At 43.4% G+C, this 17,661-nt stretch overlaps 1 long non-coding RNA gene across 2 annotated transcripts; it reads left to right on the top strand.

Moving 5' to 3' along the window:
* The first annotated feature begins 10,561 nt into the window (after nt 1-10,561).
* Nucleotides 10,562-17,084, top strand: LOC136005451 (uncharacterized). 2 transcript variants are annotated; one of them, XR_010608782.1, is made up of 3 exons: nt 10,562-10,599; nt 12,466-12,603; nt 15,776-17,084. It is a non-coding gene; the product is annotated as an uncharacterized LOC136005451 (long non-coding RNA). The 2 variants fall into 2 exon arrangements; XR_010608781.1 differs by lacking the exon at nt 10,562-10,599 and adding an exon at nt 12,127-12,251.
* Nucleotides 17,085-17,661: the final 577 nt, after the last annotated feature.

Here is a 17,661-nt window from a genome sequence, read left to right as displayed (position 1 = left end):
TAAGATCAGAACTTCTGATCAGATTTCTGTGCCAAAACTGGTATAGTTTTGTTCACGCATTGAGATGATTCTAATAAGTGAATCCCATTTCACTCCAGAGTGAAGCAGAACTGCACACACAGAGGGACAGGAATGGGTCCCAAAAGGTCATTTAGTCCTTCTCTGTAACCCAATAGACAGAAACAATTATACTTGCATCATTTCTGACAGATGCTTCTGTAACCTGTTGTTGGAAGTTCTTACAGATTGGACATCCTAGGCAATGCAGTGCCTTGCTTCTACCCACTTACAGGTAAAGAAAAGAAGGTATCATGCTTAACCTAAACCTCCTTTGCTGCAGTTTAAGCCTCTTACTTGCTGTGCAATTTCCAGTGGAACTAGAGAATGGTTTATTAGTAACTGCTAAGCATTGCAGCTTCCAACCAAACTGGCACAGTAATCTTTTACAGAACAGTTGGAAACAGTAATCTTGTGTTATATGCAGCCTAAAGCACCTCTATGTGAATATTTAACACTGTATTTCTACCTAGTGATGACCTCCTTTCTTATTGTCTCTAACTTCACAGGTTATTTACAGAATGGTACTCATGGAGAGCATAGAAAACATGGAGTGGGAAATTCATGAAGCACCTATACCAAATGCCCTTGACATAGGTCTGTCCCTTGCTGCACCTACCCATGCAGAGGTTGGCCTGGAAAATTCTTTAAGAAACACTTGGCCGTGAAAAGGGTGAGGTTTGGCTGCTGCTTTAGCAGTAGAGGATTCCTGAAAGACCAGTTCTTTGACTCAACAAATCAGACGATAATTATATTGCTGCTTGGGCTAATAGTGTGTGTGTATGTGAAAAATTCTGTTCATTATCAAAAGACACAATCATGATACTGATTATTACTTGGTTATTGTGTAATATACCATAAGGCCTTTTATGGGAACTCTTGGGTGAATAGGGTGCTTAAGATCTCTTGAAGAAAAAATAGAAATGTTCAGCACAAAGAGATTTCTTTGGAGTTGTTAATAGAGAAGTCTGTTCCTTAAGTGCAGCCAGATGAGTGGGGCCAAGCTCTCTCCACACCCTAAAAGTAAAGAGTTGAGGAGCACTATAAGTATCCATTTTATCTTTCATTTAGGAATGTGAGCCAGGCTCCACAGAAGAAAGACACCCTTAAAAAGTAACCTGCTTATTAAATGCAACTGGGACATAGAGATGGCATGTAAACAGCAATAACGCAGAGCTGGGAAATTAGCTAAAAAAATCAGCTCTAACTGGAAACATAAATCAAATGCAATGTAACAAAGGTTCTCTGCAAGATCTTGTTTATGACTGCAGGCTCCAGAGAGCCAAAGCCAGTGTGTGGTTGGCTTGGGGGTAGTCCACAGAAGCTCATCAGCTTGTTTCGGTGCCTTGCTGGGAGGCTGGCCCCAAGACTCACATACTTGAGTCTTTCCATTTAGCATAACAACAAAAAAAGTAGTTCAGCATGTCAGAGGAAGGCACAGAGCACAGGGAAAAAAAAAAAACAGATAAATATATTTTTGCTGGTGTTTCCTTCATTTCTTCTGGGTTTAAGGAAATAAAATGCTGACAGCAATGCCTACAGCAGAGCTAAAATGCAGCAGGCCTGTTCACCCTCCAAAAAGCCCCATCTCAACGTCTGAGTCACCATTCCCATTCTTGCACCACCAATCTCTATTCCTACTTCTCTGGTGTCCTTGAAAGTCAGCAAGTTTTAGTGGTCTGAAGTTCAGGCTATTCAGACTATTTGTAAGCTGTGATTTTGATCTGGGCTTCGTCAAACTTAACCAAAACAGTAAACACCTGAAAACCCAGCTACCCAGCCTCAGGCTTTGGGCTGATCTCAATTGCATCCCAGCTATCCACTTTTGGGTACAGTGCTACTTTGTATATGTTGTGGGACTTGCCAAGGCTGCTCAAACTCTGTGTTTGGAGAAAGAGTAAGAAACTTATTTCTTTATTGACCCCCCCAAAATAACCAGTGATTACTCAGCTGCTGAGAAGTACAAGACTCTTATGTTCATGTGAAGAGCACAGAATTTGGTACAAGTGTCCCATATCAACATTTTTGTCTGGTAATAACAACATAGTCATTGTTATATACTTCTGCTATTTTCATATAGGAAAGGAGATGACCAGTGCAGGGGACAGTGGAAGAAAGAGTTAAAATCCCATCCCACAGGGGCAAGGGAACCTGTAAAAGGAAAGTAATGGGAGATGTGGGACCTTTAAAGAAGCAAACATTGGTGGAGGAAAAAATCACACAGAAAATAAACATTTAATACATTTTGAAAGTGAAAATATCTAATTTTGCTTCTGTGGCAACCATGCCTCTTTTAACCACAGACAAATAACACAGAGCAAGTGACAAGTGGCCTTTTATAAGTGGCTTTCAATTGTGAGCACAGTGTAAGAGAGCACAGATTTCTGATGAAAATTGCAAAAATCCAACTGATTAACTAATGGGTTTCTCCTGGCTGAACTAGACCATCTGGTCAGGGGCTGCTTAATGACATGAATCTGTATCTGCATGCAGGGGCATGCACAGATGTACCCACAACAGTGCTTTGCCAATCTTAATTCAGGTACAGTTGCTGCTGTTTTCTGCCTCTCTTGTCCTTAGCTGCAGTCAGTACTGAGGTTGGGAATAAAAGGCAAAGCTTTTTATGTCTCCGGATTGACTTGTATAAAATAACAGAGGGAAAAAAAACCCAAAACAGTCCTGTGGAAGAGAGACTAAACAAAGCAATATTATCTTGAAATCCTCATGGCAAAGTCTATGTGTCTGACAACATCTTGTGAAGTTCACAGTTTTTGATTCATTAGCTTATTTCAAATTAATTAGTCTCATATCTGCAAAGAAGAGAGCTTTCTCCATGTTGCTGTGCTGTCAAGGGAGGAGGAGCCTTAACAACCCTCACAACTTGTGGGTTTATCATCTCATTTGAAGAATACTTGAGTGTCTCCTTTGGCCCTGCAGCATCTAAACACATAATTTAAAAAACAGATACGCTATTTTTCCAGATGCTATATTGTCTCAAAGGCATTTTGCAAACCTTAGCTGAAAATGCCTTTTTACATCTTAACACAGCAGCAACTTATTTTTTTTAAAAAAGAAAGTATATAAAAACTTAAAATTATTTCCTTGATTAAGACTAAATAGATTGACACAGGGAATTAAAGAGCTTTAAAACCAAGTGATCATTTGAGCACCATGGGTGGGTGTGCTGTGGGAGATCTCTGGTATTTTGGTTGATGCAGATGATTCCTTATCCTTTCCCCACTTAGCAGGAAGTGGTAACTTAAGGGATACAGGAAAATGGTTCCCTTTATGGAACGTACAAGCTCCTACCCAGGGCAGCAGGCGCATCTCCAGTATGACAAACCCAGGTGCCCTTGCATAATAGGTACGCAGCTCTGCAAGTGGAACTGAAAAGTGATGAGGACAATGGTTCATCTAGGTTCAATGTGTCACAAAGCTTCAGTCAGTCTATGCCTTGCCTCAAAACCACTTCCATAAATTGAAAAAGATGGACCATTGCCATAGGAGACTCTCTTCTGAAAGTCCAATATGCAGAGTGGACCCACTTTTTAAGGAAGTCTGCTGCCTCTCCATGGCCCAGGTTAAAGATGTGAAAAGAAAACTTCCTATCCTGATATGGCATTCAAATTATTATCCATTATTGATTTTTCAGGTAAGCAGCAATGAAATTGCAATAAGAAGTCTGAGGGCAATTAAGAGAGACCTTAGGGCCTTGGGTCGCGGAGTCAGGAGCACAAGTAGTGTTATCCTCTACTCTTCCGGTTTCAGGGAATCGTAGAATCATAGAATCAAAGAACAGTTAGGGTTGGAAAGGACCTTAAGATCATATAGTTCCAACCCCCCTGCCATGGGCAGGGACATCTCACACTAAACCATGTCACCCAAGGCTCTGTCCAACCTGGCCTTGAACACTGCAGGGATGGAGCACTCACAACCTCCCTGGGCAACCCATTCCAGTGTCTCACCACCCTTACAGTAAAGAACTTCCTCTTTATACCCAATCTAAACTTCTCCTGTTTAAGTTTTAACCCATTACCCCTTGTCCTGTCACTATAATCCCTAATGAAGAGTCCCTCCACAGCATCCCTTTAGCCCCCCTTCAGATACTGGAAGGCTTCTATGATGTCTCCACGCAGCCTTCTCTTCTCCAGGCTGAACAGCCCCAACTTTCTCAGCCTGTCTTCATACGGGAGGTGCTCCAGTCCCCTGATCATCCTCGTGGCCCTCCTCTGGACTTGTTCCAGCAGTTCCATGTCCTTTTTATGTTGAGGACACCAGGGAATGATGAGGGAAGAAAGAGGAAGACCCAGTAGATCAATACCTGCCTCCAAGACTGATGTCACTGGCAGAAGTTTGGGGGGTTTGACCATGAGTTGGGCTACACAGCACCAGGCCGGTCAGCAGCAGATGGGCAAAAGGAACTTTGCACTAGGGTTGAGCAGGGCTCATTGAAAGAGCTTTAAACTAGATTTGAAGGGAGAAAGGGATAAAATCAGGCTTACTAGACGTAAGCCTGGAGGAGGCAGGCCTGTGTTTGAGCAATGATGTGCTAGTAAAGTTGTTCAATCTGCTCCATGGTGTGCTGAGTACAGTGGAGCACATTTGAAATGTTTTTATACTAATGCATGCAGCATGAAGAGGTAGGAGAAAAACTATTAGCAAAACTGGTCCTGGACAAGTGAGAGCAGACTTCAGGCTGCTGAAGGAGCTTGTTAGGCAGAACCACAAGGAATCTGATTCTTATTGGGGTGTATGAATTCTGGCTGCTGTCTAAGAGCCAGCTTTTCAGAGCACAGAAGCAGGCAATTCCAAAGTTTCAAGCAAGCAGGGCGGAAAGCTGGCTTGATTGAGCAGGGATCTTCTTCTAGAACTTAAGCAGAAAGTGTATGGATATTGGAATAAAAGACAGGCAACACAAAAGGACTACAGAGATGCTCTTCACCCCTGTAGGGAGAAAAATTGTGCAGCCAAAGCTTGATTAGAGTTCAAGCTAGCCAGCATGTGAAGGACAACAAAAAGGGCTGTTTGAAGTATGTTAACAAGAAAAGGAGAATTGAAGATAAAACTGGTCCATTGTTTGATGAGGTCAGTCACCTCACAAATAATGATGTAGAGAAAATGAAGATGTTTAACACCTTCTTTGTCTCTGTCTTCAACACCAATGATGAGCTCCAGGACTCCCAGAGCCTTGTGTTGGAAGACTGTAAGTGTGGGATTGACAAATCAACTCCCAGATGACTCTAAAGTTGTTCGAGACTTGCTGCAGCTGCATGCATGAATCTATGGGGACCAATGGGATTCACCCCAGACTACAGAAAAAGGTGAGTTATATTATCATGGGACCTCTCTCCATTATTTTTAAGTGGTCTTAGGACTCTCGAAAGGTCTCAGTCAACTGGAAGCTAGTAAATGTCTGAATATTCAGGGGGGCAAGAGGGAAAACCCTGGTAAATACAGGCCTGTCAGCATCACTTCAGTACCTAGTAAAATGATGGAGAATACTATTCTGGGAGTTACTGAAAAACACTTGAGAGACAATGCAGCCATTGGTCACAGCCATCACGGGTTCACGAGGAGAAAGACCTGCTTAACGAGCTTACCTTCCTTCCATTACAAGGTCACCACTCTAGCTGACCAAGAGAAGAAACAGATGTGGTGTTTTGGATTTTAGCAAGCTTTTGATACTGTCTCTCACAACATCTTTCTGGACAGAATGTCCTGCACAGCTTGACAAGTCCAGAATAACCATGTTGGGTGAACAATGGGCTGCTGGGTTGGGCTCAAAGACTTTTAGGGAATGGGGTTACACCAGGCTGGTAGCCAGTCACCAGTGGTGTTCCAGAAGGCACAATTCTAGGGCCAATGCTTTTTAATGATTTTATAAATTATCTGGACGCAGGAGTTAAATGTACACTAAGTAAGTTTGTGATCCTAAGGGCCAGTGATCCTAAACTAGGAGGAGCGGTGGACACCCTTGAGGGTAGGGAGGACTTACAGAGAGATGTGGATAAACTACAGAGCTGGGCAATCACCAACCAAAGGAAATTTAGCAAGAGCAAGCGCCAGATTCACCACCTGGCTGAAGGGTGTGAGAGGCTGGAAAGCAGTCCTGCCGCAAGAGATCTGGAGGTCTGGGTTGATGGCAAGTTGAATTTGAGTCAACAGTGTGTCTTAGCAGCCAAAAGGGACAGCCATGGCCTGGGGTGTATCAAGCACAGCATGGTGAGCAGGTCAAGGGTGGTGACTGTCCCACTTTACACTGCACTGGTGTGGCCCTACATGGAGTACTGTGTGTGGTTCTGAGTGCCTAAATATAAGGACATCAAACTGTGTCCAAAGGAGGACAACCAAAATCATGAAAGGTTTTGAAAGACAAGATTCAGGATGGGAAACTGAGGTCAGTTGGTTTGTTCTGCTTGGAGAAGACAAGAGTGAGGGGGGCCCTCATCACAGCCTACAACTGCCTCAAGGGGGCAGCAGAGGGGGACGTGCTGATCCTCTCTCTGGCGGCCAGGCACAAGGAGGTGGAATGAAGCTGCGCCGCTGGCAGCTGAGTTTGAGCACTGGGAGAAAGTTCTTCCCTGAGAGAGTGGTCAGTCACTGGAACAGGCTCCCCAGAGAAGCTCTGATGGCACCAAGCCTGTCAAAGCTCAAGGAGCATCTGGATGCTGCTCTTAACCATATGGTTTAGCTTTAGGTAGTCCTGACAGGAGACTAGAGTTACTCAATGATCCTTATGGGTCCCTTCTAACTTGATATTACATGGTTCTGTGGGGGTTATTTTTGGAGCAAAGGAGCTTAAAAGTACTCAGTAGGGCATCTAGGCCCCACTGGGGAAGGGAAGGTGGGGAGCTGAACTCAAAAAGCCTAACATTTTCCCACTCTCAGAATGCCAAGCTCAAAGATCTCTATGGAGATAATAAAATGTGCTCAAACTGTTATACTTTGCAAGTCTAAAAAGACTATTTTGGAGAATTGTCTGTACAGATGGATTTATTTTGTGAGTAACACACAGAAGAGTGCTCCTTCTATTCCTTCCTCCAGCTTCCTTTGCAAATGTGGTATGTCAAAGTGCTGAATTATAGGGAGTATTATTCCAACCAATGAGGTCACTTTATTTGTCATAGACAAAGAGGTCATGTTGCTTGCAGACAGTTTCCGCTGTCCTGAAGTACTGACTTTTTCTTAATTAATGAACTACATGAGCTAGGGATTTACCATTTTTTGCACAAAGAAAGGGGCCCCTCTTTGCTTTTGTAAAGAATGATTTACAGCTAAGAAACAGATATTGTCAATATGGGTGATGTATGAAAGTGCTTCAAAGCAAGGTCAAGCTCAGGCACAAGTCACTAAAGTATGTTTTGCTCCTTAAAATGTGGATTAATGGGAGCTCTTCAGTGGTGGCAAGGAAATGGGCAGTTACATTCAAAGCATTTTCCATGCAGTTGCTTTAATGTTGTGCGCAGAGGGGGAATGGGGTTCGAAGAAGCTCCCCTGCCCCGTCCTGGGAAACTGCTCTGTGGCTGCTCCAGGCCACAAGGGGCCTGTCTTCTAATGTACCACATCTGTTCATTGAGGCTACCCTGACAGGTCTAGTTCAAAGAATGCTTCTGATAGCAATTAGCCCTCACAGGCTGAGTAGTGTGGACAGGAGAGGACCTGGTATCAGCAGCACGCTGGGGAACCATGCCCATCTCCTTTCTTCAAGATCTTGCCTCTTCCCTGCAGCTCTTCAAGGAATGTTGCCCCAGCAGCTGCACGAAGAACTGCCCTGGGACTGTCTAGCAAACACTGGGTAAAAGCTGAAGCCAGTACTGAATCTGCCTGAGCCCAAGGTTTGGTCAGATGGGGCTTGTCCAGAGCCAGGCTGAGGAGGCCACAGCCATGACATCAGCAGCAGTCCAGCCGGGATGCTATGACGAGGAGAACAGAGGAGAAATACCAAGATCATGGACTTCAGATCATCATGTCACAAGTGGCCATACTTCGCTTCATGTCGTCTCCGAGCACCCACATTTTCTTAGAAGCGAAAGTTTTCATATAGCACCATGTTTGTGAGTAGAGTGCATTGTTCAGAGAAACATTTTTTCTGCCAAGTTCCTGCCTAATTAGAGGTGTGTAAGCATGGGATTTGTGATTCTAGCCCTGCTATAAAGATGAGGGTTGTTACATGTTGGGTAAATTTATTCAGTGCCTTTACTTAACATGACCATTACCTAGCAGCTGTAGCTATCTAACATCTAGTTCACCACTGGTGCCCACTTCCTGTGTGGCTTCAGATTCCTTTGTCACTAGCGAATAATCCACAGTTGTGCATCACATTATTAAAAAGCACAAAAGAATAAAACTAATGAAAGCACGAACGAAGCCTAATGCTATCTATAAAGTAAGCCCCTGTAACTGTTTCAGCTTCAACTCACAGTCTGGTCTGAGTGTGTGGGGCTTTCATCACTCAGTTTAACATGACTGCAGAACTCTTTACGCTGTTCAAAATTCTGTGCTGCACAAAACTCTCCAGGATGGTTTCCATTTCTTTGGTGCGATAAACCCTTGGAAACTGCAACACTTGTCACTAACTGACCAGCGCATTCTCATGCTTTCTTTCCACCTTCCAGGGTTTTGGAGCTTCAAAGCTACAGTTTAGTAACAAGAAATAATCTGGAATAGAACTGATCATTTCCTATTCTGTGATATTTTGGGAATTGTTATCCTAACTGCATTTAAATAGCATTACTTGTTCATCAGGAAAAAAAAAAAGCACTGTGATTTGCTGCCTCCTTCGGAATTAGACCCTTTTGCATTTCTGTTTATATTCTTCTCTCCTAATCCTGATGTACTTATAATGAGGAATCTAATTCTTCCTCATTAACTTCACAATGATTTCAAACACATGATCATGGCTGATTTTTTAATTAGTTCCATTATATGCATTTGCAAAAACCATTCTTTGGAAATATAAAATAATTCATAATAAACATAAAATAATCTTGCAACTGTTCTATGAACATGCCAGTAAAACAGCTGTACTGAATCACTCCACAGATCTGTTTAGTCCACTGCTCTAACAGTACAGAATGCTCATAAAAGTATAAACAATGGGGTACCTGCCCCCTGTATCTGAAAGCTTAAAGACCTCCCAATATTAAGATTGGCAAGGCATGGTCTCTGCTCATGTCTCCTTTGTCTAACACTTTTTCACTCTGTTTATACCTTTTGTCAGATTATCCTCAAACAATGAGTTTCAGAGTTTGATTCTGTGTTGCTGAAAGGGGATTTGCTCTGGGGTTTTTGTTCTTTCTTTGTGCCACTTAGTACTAGTGCTATGAACCACTACAAACCAAGTGATCCCTGTTCTCTTCCACTGTTTTGGAGGCCTCTGTGCTGCTCCTTTTCCAGGCTGAAATGCCTTCATTTAACCTCGCTTTACATGAAAACCCACTCCTCACCTGTGACCATGTCAGCTCCCATCTTCTGTGCTGACTCCAATGTGCAAATGAAATCCCACTCCCCACTATGTGTACTGCTGCCATCTCCCACTGCTGCTCTAATACTTCAGTGGGTGCAAAGGCACTGGCAGTGAGGCCGAGCAGGACAGCAGGCTGCACTTTTGTGCCCAGCCTGCCCCAGTTCAAATACAACTCCTTTCCAGAAGGGTCCAGGGGGCCTGGATGCACATATGGCTCTGAGCAGGCAGGACAGCTGGCTGCTGGAAAGTGCCGTTGCTGAGGCATATGCTCTTTTGATGTCCTTCCACGCTTTGTGGGTCCAAGGCAGCGCGGCACCACATCTGTGCTGCAGAAGCCCTGTACCTCCATGATGTGCCGTGGCACCGCAGCCTAGGGGAGACACAAGCATGGGGCAGGATGGGGTCAGAAGGGCCCCTCTGGAGCAACACCCATTTCACTCCCACCAAGGTGCCTGGTCCCGGTTGGTCCCTGGTGGTGGAAGACCCTGACTCCTTTTGTGCACTCACTGTCCACATCACAGCCCCTCTGGTTCTCTGGAAACCCTCTAGACCAGGCAGACAGCAACAGGAGTCTTGTTTGCTCCCCACAGCAAACTGACTGGTCCCTCAGAGGTGACAGCAAGGTGCTGGCATCATCTCAGAGGAAGAAAAGCAAGTGTCTGAATGGAACTATGTGATGCAACCACATAGGTGAGAAATGGGTGCTCCTCAAAAGCTGGGGAAATTGTTGCTGGGCACAACTCTGCCTCTTTGGCTCCAGCCCAAGTTGGAAGTGCTCAGGAGTTTCTCTGTGTGGCTTCCCAGTCCCACAGTTCTTCCTGCCGCCTGACTGTAGGGTAGGTTATTTTCTGCTCTGGGTCTATTTTCGTGGCAGACAAGTGCTGAAAGTCCTTGGCACATGTCACTGCTACCATACAGGCAGGTTCAGTGGTTGGCTGGATCCTCCTGACCAAGTGACATCAGCACCCAGTTCTGTGTTGTGCTGCAGTATTGCCTCAGTCCCAGCAAGCTATGGCCAAAGCTGGACTGGGGAGACAGCAGAAACACTCTTTTCAGTCTCCTTGCACTATTACAAGGTGAGATTTTAAGAATTTGTTTTGTCCTGTGTATGTATGGCCAGCTCAGTCTGCACTGAGTTTTCCCTTCTTCATTTTCATGACCTCTGACGTGTACAGCAGAACAGATAAAATAAGTTGAGCCTTTCAGAGCTGAAGCATAGAAAGTCCTGATATGTTTTTGAAAAAGAAACACTGCAAGTCAGCCTTATGTGTGTGCAATTTTCACATTATTCACTGAAGTCCAAACTACAAAATCACGGAGAAATATAGCACTGCACATGTGGTCTCCTGCCCCACTCTGAGGGCACCAACATGCAAGCAGCTATAGTTAACTAATGAAAAACATGATTTCAGTGTTGTTGGAAAATGCAAAAAATGGTGGAGTCTAAGGAAAAGAAAAACCCAAACAACAAACTTGTACAAAAACAATGTTAAGAATGAGACACATTACTTGACAGATGCTTTTTTCTGCCTCACAGTGTGATGTAGTAACACACATTTTAAAGATTTTTAATTTTCTCTTAAAATTTACAAGAAAATTTATTCAGCAAAACACTATATATAGAGAAAAAGAGATTAAAACCAATTTCTAGCAGGATCAGGATGCATATTTTATTTAAAGCAGCACTTTCATTATTATTCATAGGAAATCACATGAGAATCAAGTTGGTATGAACGCAATCATGCCAAGGAGCTTGACGTTTTATTTCATAAATACATATATTAAAAAAAAAAAAAAAAAGCCCTACTGAAAAGCCAGGAAGTGTCCTTTGTAGTTCTAAACACAAACACATTTATGAGCTGAAAGTGTGTTTCAGATAGTATTACAAAGCAGGATTCCATATGGCAGCTGAGGTCCAGAGCTGGAATGACTCAGGAAATCGAGAAGATGAAAAGATCAGCACGGTTTATTGAACAGGCCTGATGGCTCCTGAAGCACCCTCAGCTTCATGGGTTGAACAGGCAGACTTGCTAACTGGCAGAGCTGGAGACATATTTTGCAGTAGCAGGAAGTCATGACTAAATTCTCAAAGATTGTCTTTCTAACAACAAAGCACACACTACAATCCATCTTCTATTAAGGGGGTCTTGTGTGTGAGGTTTCATGTAGGGAAATAGGCAATGGGACATCTGATTGATTACAGCTGTAAAATGTTTCCATAGAAAGCAGGTTAAAGAAAGACCAGAAAATGGGCATGAAACAAATACTTTTATGAGACTGAGGAGGTTGAAAGCAACTTTTTGAACAGTGTTTTTAGGTGATAAAGCAAATAGTAAACTCACCTGCTCCACATCTATGAAAAATAGGTAAATACAGCACTGCCTTAACTGGAAATCACTTATATATACTCTTGACTGTATTTCTACCTTGACAGCTGTTTTCCTGCCTTTGCTTGCTGAAGCAAAAGCCGACAAAAGCCAACTTCTGTGCAAACTGTCTGCAGTAACGGCACAGGGAGAAGGTTGTGCTTCCCTCCAAAAGCCCTCTGTGATGTACTATGGACCATGGGACTCAGCCCTCGAAAAGACAGCTGTACAGTCAGAGTGGAGAGTTCCTGCCTGCAGCAAGGGGAGAAAAGCTCTTGTTGGAGGTGCTCACCTCTGTCTGCAGTGGCATCACGTCCCATTCTGCAAACAGACATTGATGACTGCCTTGCAGCTAGCTACTGGTGAATGAGAAGGCATATGCTTTGCTTTAGGATATAATACATAACATATATTAGGGTATGAGCTTGCAAAAATACATGAGTCTTCTAGTTCTGCTCATTCTTGTGATTTTTTTTTTTTTTTAAATATGTTGATTTCTTTCAAAACATGAAGAACATAATACTAGGAACCTTCATTTTCTCAAGAAAGCTCTGATCTCTGCCTCTTCTTCTGCAGTGCTCTGCGAGGTTAAGCGGCAGTCTTATTCCATATCAAGGCCTGATGACAGGATCATAAAGCAACCAGCCTTTACAGACATGTCTAAGTGTAGCCCAGGAAGAGATGTCAGACTACCAAGAAAAACAGCAAAATAAGGTAGGTCTGAGAAAAGTGTGTTTGACTGCAAACCTATTCATTGCTGTCCTCAGATCACTAGTGAGCCGTGACAAAGATTAGTCTGCACTTGAGTGAGGTCTTTAGGTATTTCTGCAGCATAACTATGGGTTGCTTTACCTTCCTCATGCTGTATCTAGAGAAAGACTGCTCTCTGGATGAGGCAGAAGTTTCCTCTGGCTACCTCTGCAAGTCCTCATTTCCTACACGCTGTCCTGTGTTGCTTCTCTGGCTGCCTTGCTTCACAATACCCTGCAATCCCAAGCCACACCGGCTTTCTCTTCTGCTCAGCACAGGTACAGCGTGCCCTCCATGTCACTTGAGGGACAGTTGCACAAGCCTGCTTGCTAAATAGGGCATATTAAGCTATGCTGTGTGGGAAGCGCTGCTCATGGAACCTTGCAGTAGCAGACAGCAACCAGTCAATCACCACCCTGCTCTGGCACTGCCATTTTGTGCGCCACGTGGGAATGGAAGGGTTGAGGTGGCCTAACTCCACAGCTGGTGGCATCAGCTCAGCAGGCAGGCTTTGAGGGAGGAACAGAAAATGCTTCAGCAAACAAAGGGAAATCGTGTACAGATCAGCAGGGCAAAGAAAGAAACAAAAGAGCACAGACATAAGGACTTACACCCTCTCAGGGAGCCAAGAGATGAATGCAGAGGGGGGAGGCAGATGGAAAGCCCAAGAGCCTGTAGGATGCCTGAGCCTAAGCAAAGCAGTTCTGGGGAAGCCACCAGCCAGGCTTGAGCAGGGTCAAGCCCCCGATTCAAACCTCAGGGAGTAAAGAAGTAGCTTTCTGGGAGTTTGTTTAAGCTTTGACTGTAGCATGCCAGGAAAACAGAACTTGTGGCCCTTGGTAAAGGGAGGGGGTGGCTGAGTGACAGTCCCAAAACCAAAAGAGCCACTGTGTCTGCCCCGTCTTGTGTGAATCCATAGTGCTATCCAGAAGCTCCCTCTGGCAAGATGATTTGACCAGCATGGATATGTGATGATGAGTGCTTGCATTTCTGTTTCACTGTGGGGAATCCAGATGGGGATGGTAATAGCTTGACTTTAAGGGCGTTTTAAAATATCTGTATTTTTACAGTGTGTACAAAGAGCTGTGGATGTGCAAGCCCTTGACTTTTTGACATTAAAACTAAGCTTTAAAATTCAGCAGAATATATGTCCCTGTGTGTTCATAAGGTTTCTGATGCCAAAACACACAGAAAATTAATAGACTGTCACTGAAGAGTCCAAAACTGAGTCTATCAGGAAGAAAGGAAAATGTACTTTGCTTCCTCTCATTTCCACAGTTGCTGCTTTATTTCATATTGCTTTTGGCATTTTATCTGGTAATTGAGATATCTAAAGCCCATTCTTGATTATTTATTCAGTTCCACAATTTTTATGTGGACTACATCACCCTCTGCTTTAAGTTCTCTTCCAACAAGTTCTGACTGGGAGATTTCCTTGTGAGCTTTCTTTTATACAGCTTAGCTTGAAAGCAAAGATTGCCCTAGGCATGCAAACCCTCACGGAAACATGCAGATGGTGGAAGAGAGACAGGAGGAAGCCATAAGTCCACAGAGTAAGGAGCTGCAGTTGGCACTTTCCGCAAGCCTTTTTACTCCTCCCTTGGTGGGTATTTACATGAACAAGGACAGAACAAAAACCCAAGGGGAGGGAACAATGACATGGAAGAAGCAGGCTTGAAAACAGCAAAGCTTTTGATGGAGTTAGGAAGCTCAGACAGACATCTGCAGCCTTCAGCATGCCAAAATCTACTTTCCTACCTGCAGCTGTATTTGTGCCCTTGTGAGTGTATAATGCCTGGGAATCACAGAGGGTGTTTGTATCTTGTCCAGTTTTCCATTCAGACCAGCCCGCAGTATGTTTTGATATCCTATCCAGCTCTGCATTCCTGCCCCCGGCTGGGGGACATGCTGTCACATTGGCTTCTGGAAAGGGAGAAAGAGGTGAGGAACTGGTTCCCAAACTTGGCGTTGTTCCTTTGAGTGTCATAGGTGGAAAACGGTGTAATTTCAATGTGCTGCTCTTTTCACACGCTTTTTGTTTTTTCTGCCTTGTTTTCTGGCTCAACCAGGCCCAGATCTTCATCTAAAACAAATCCACAGAGTTCTCTGACTGTGGGAAAGCTACCAAAATGCCTGTTTGTATCAACAGGCTCTTAATTGCCACCTTCTCCTGCTGAGTTTCTCCAAGCTACTCAGATTGCTCTCTACATGGGAGTCACAGTGCATGGGAAAACACCACTGGGGAGACTGGCAATCACTGCAGTGGTTTTTGTTTAACTTCAGCCATACCTGGAGCCTATAATTATGGTGTTTTAGTTTAACAATACATGGAGAATACAATATAACAATAGTGCGACAATGTTTAGGCAAAGGCAACAATAGGGAAAAGACTCTATATGGAGGGGCTGTGGGGTTTGAGCAGAAAAAGTCATGGACAGTGATTGGTCCCCTCCAAGGGCTGCAAGTGCCTGCTCCATGCAGCTGGAACCTGCCAGGTCCCACTCAGGATCTCGATGCAGACTAAGCTGATGGCAAATGAGTCCAAAGAAAGGCCACAGTGGTGGTGCAAGGAATACACCTGTCTGCTCAGGGAGTGCTGATGTCATGCTGACACCCCTATCCTATGGCTGGAAGGTGGTGGGGAAGCCAAGGTGGACACCAAGTACATGGGTGCTGGCAGCTAAAGGGCTCTGGTTTGCTTCAGGACATGCTTTTTAGCTCCTAAAGCCTAAGAAATTTGTAGTCAGTGGACAATTTTTTTAGGTTTTGCCCCGCTGGTTTCTCATCAAATTAAGATCAGAGGCTGCTAATAAATATTCACTCCTCTTACGTTCATCAAGGTGAATTTATTACTCATAGTCTGTGAAGCAGATACAATCTGAAAGATTACATTACTACCATTCTTGCTTTTTTCAAGAACAGAATTAGATTCTATAATTATTTTATTTTATTTTATTTTATTTTATTTTATTTTATTTTATTTTATTTTATTTTATTTTATTTTATTTTATCTTACTTTGATTTGTATTCTTTGATTTTATTTGTTTTATTTTTAGCAGGTGAATAATGTTAATCTATATTGAATATTGCAAGGACCTTGGCTGGTTTTCCGTTTTTATTTTTATTTTTCTTTTAGCAGATAGACAGTGCTCAGCAGGAAGCTGTGACCAGTGTAATCACTGCTGCAGATGGAAGGGTGTCTCCAAAATGGGATCAAAGAGAGAATGAGAGAATTCCTGTCATGGCAACCATTATCACAGGAAGTCTGGATGGCCAAGATGGCAGAGTATTTTGAAACCACAATAGGAAAGAGATGCAGCTTTTGACATCGATGCCCATCTCCGGGTGCTAATTGTGGGAAGGAAGGACTAATTGGAGGTTGCCGGCCACATAAGGGACTCAGAGAGGTTTCTCCTGGTTTCATCTGGCATGTGAAGACATCTCTCTTTGCAAGGCTGGGTTCAGTTCATAACTGTTAAAACATCCCAGGAAGGTCTTTTTTGAAACAGTGTTTTCCAGCATCTTTCTTGACATCCAGAACCTCTCTTCTCAGCTTTACCTTCTGTCCTCAAGAAGGAAATAGAAAACCCAAAAACCATCACAATGCAAACTTAACCTTCCCTGACAAGCTGTGTCTGTACTGCTGGCTGAACAGCTGATTATGGTTTACATGAACTCTATACACTAATCCACTTACTCAGACCTTTATGTTAGCAGTGTTTGATGGCATTCTCTCAATTTACTGTTTGCACCAAGATTATTAAATTGAAATTATTCTTACTGCAGACACCTTAAAGCCTGATCTCGTAGGAAAGAGGAGACATAGCCATAAGCAGGCACCCTAGCTTGAACTGGTGATTAGTGGGTAAAGTATTCCTCATAAAAATTATATCCTTTCAGTACTGAATGCTAGAACAAAAAGTACACTGCCCACTTATTTGCATAAGACAGGCATCCAAATCGCCATTCAAAGCCAGGTCAAAGGTGAATCTCATAAATCTAAATCCAAAGCCGGATTTGCACAGCTCTAAATTTAATTCACTACACCAGCAAATACTCTCAAGAGCTCAGACATCTTGAACACACTGTTGTAGATTTGAAGTTCAGGCCACCAGACTGTTTTTTCCACACAGCTCTGCAGCAGCAGCAACAGTAAATTGTGAGTGTGTGATGGAGTTGTGCATCTTTATCATTTTTTCAACTATCACGTTATTCTTTCCACAGGAGAGTCTTTGTAATGCTGGTGATCAAAGGGATTCACATATCTGGCTATGTAACAATCTACAAAGGCAGTAGAGAGGGCTCAATAAAAGCCATCACAGCCAAATTAGAAGGAGAATATGTCTAACATGTGGGAAGTTTGGATAAGCAAGGTACAGCACAGCAACCAAATGTTTGTGGAACTTTTGCCAGACAGACAAACTGTGGAATAAAAATATGGTATTAGATCCAGTTCTTGTGTTCCTCCACTACTTGGTTAAGGGCTTTTGACTCCAACAGCTTCTGCTTCTGATACAAAGCTGCAGGAATGTTTTGCACGATGAGAGGGCAAGATGAGTCAGGAAATTAGTAACGGGTTACAGAGCCTTTCAGCTTGGAGGTTACTGGCTTAAATACAGCTTATTGCTATCCAGCTATTAAACTTTGCCCTGAATGTGCACGAGTGAAAGCCAAGTATCTGGCAGCACCATGTAGTACCAATTATAATTTGCAGAGCCCCCTGCTCTTCTGCCCATGTACAAAGGCAACAGGAGCCCAGCTAGAATGATCCCAGCTGCAGAATGAAGTGTGATGCAGAGAGGAGGATTCTAGCATGCATTTTTGGCATGGGAAAGATGGGAAAAAGATCATTTATGAAAACTCTGGACTACTCAAAAAGCAGAAAGTCCAGAATTCAGACACTGGGGGATATTGTTACAGAAATCTGTTGCAAAGGAACTGCAGTGTTTTAGGGTGGCAACAGAAATGTCACCTTATTTTTTCCAGTGAGTGTTGTACCCTGTAGGGATGTTCCAAATCAGA

This window comes from Lathamus discolor, chromosome Z (assembly GCF_037157495.1).
Source record: "Lathamus discolor isolate bLatDis1 chromosome Z, bLatDis1.hap1, whole genome shotgun sequence".
In the NCBI taxonomy this organism is placed as follows: Eukaryota; Metazoa; Chordata; class Aves; order Psittaciformes; family Psittacidae; genus Lathamus; species Lathamus discolor.
This window is presented reverse-complemented; position numbering and strand designations above follow the sequence as displayed.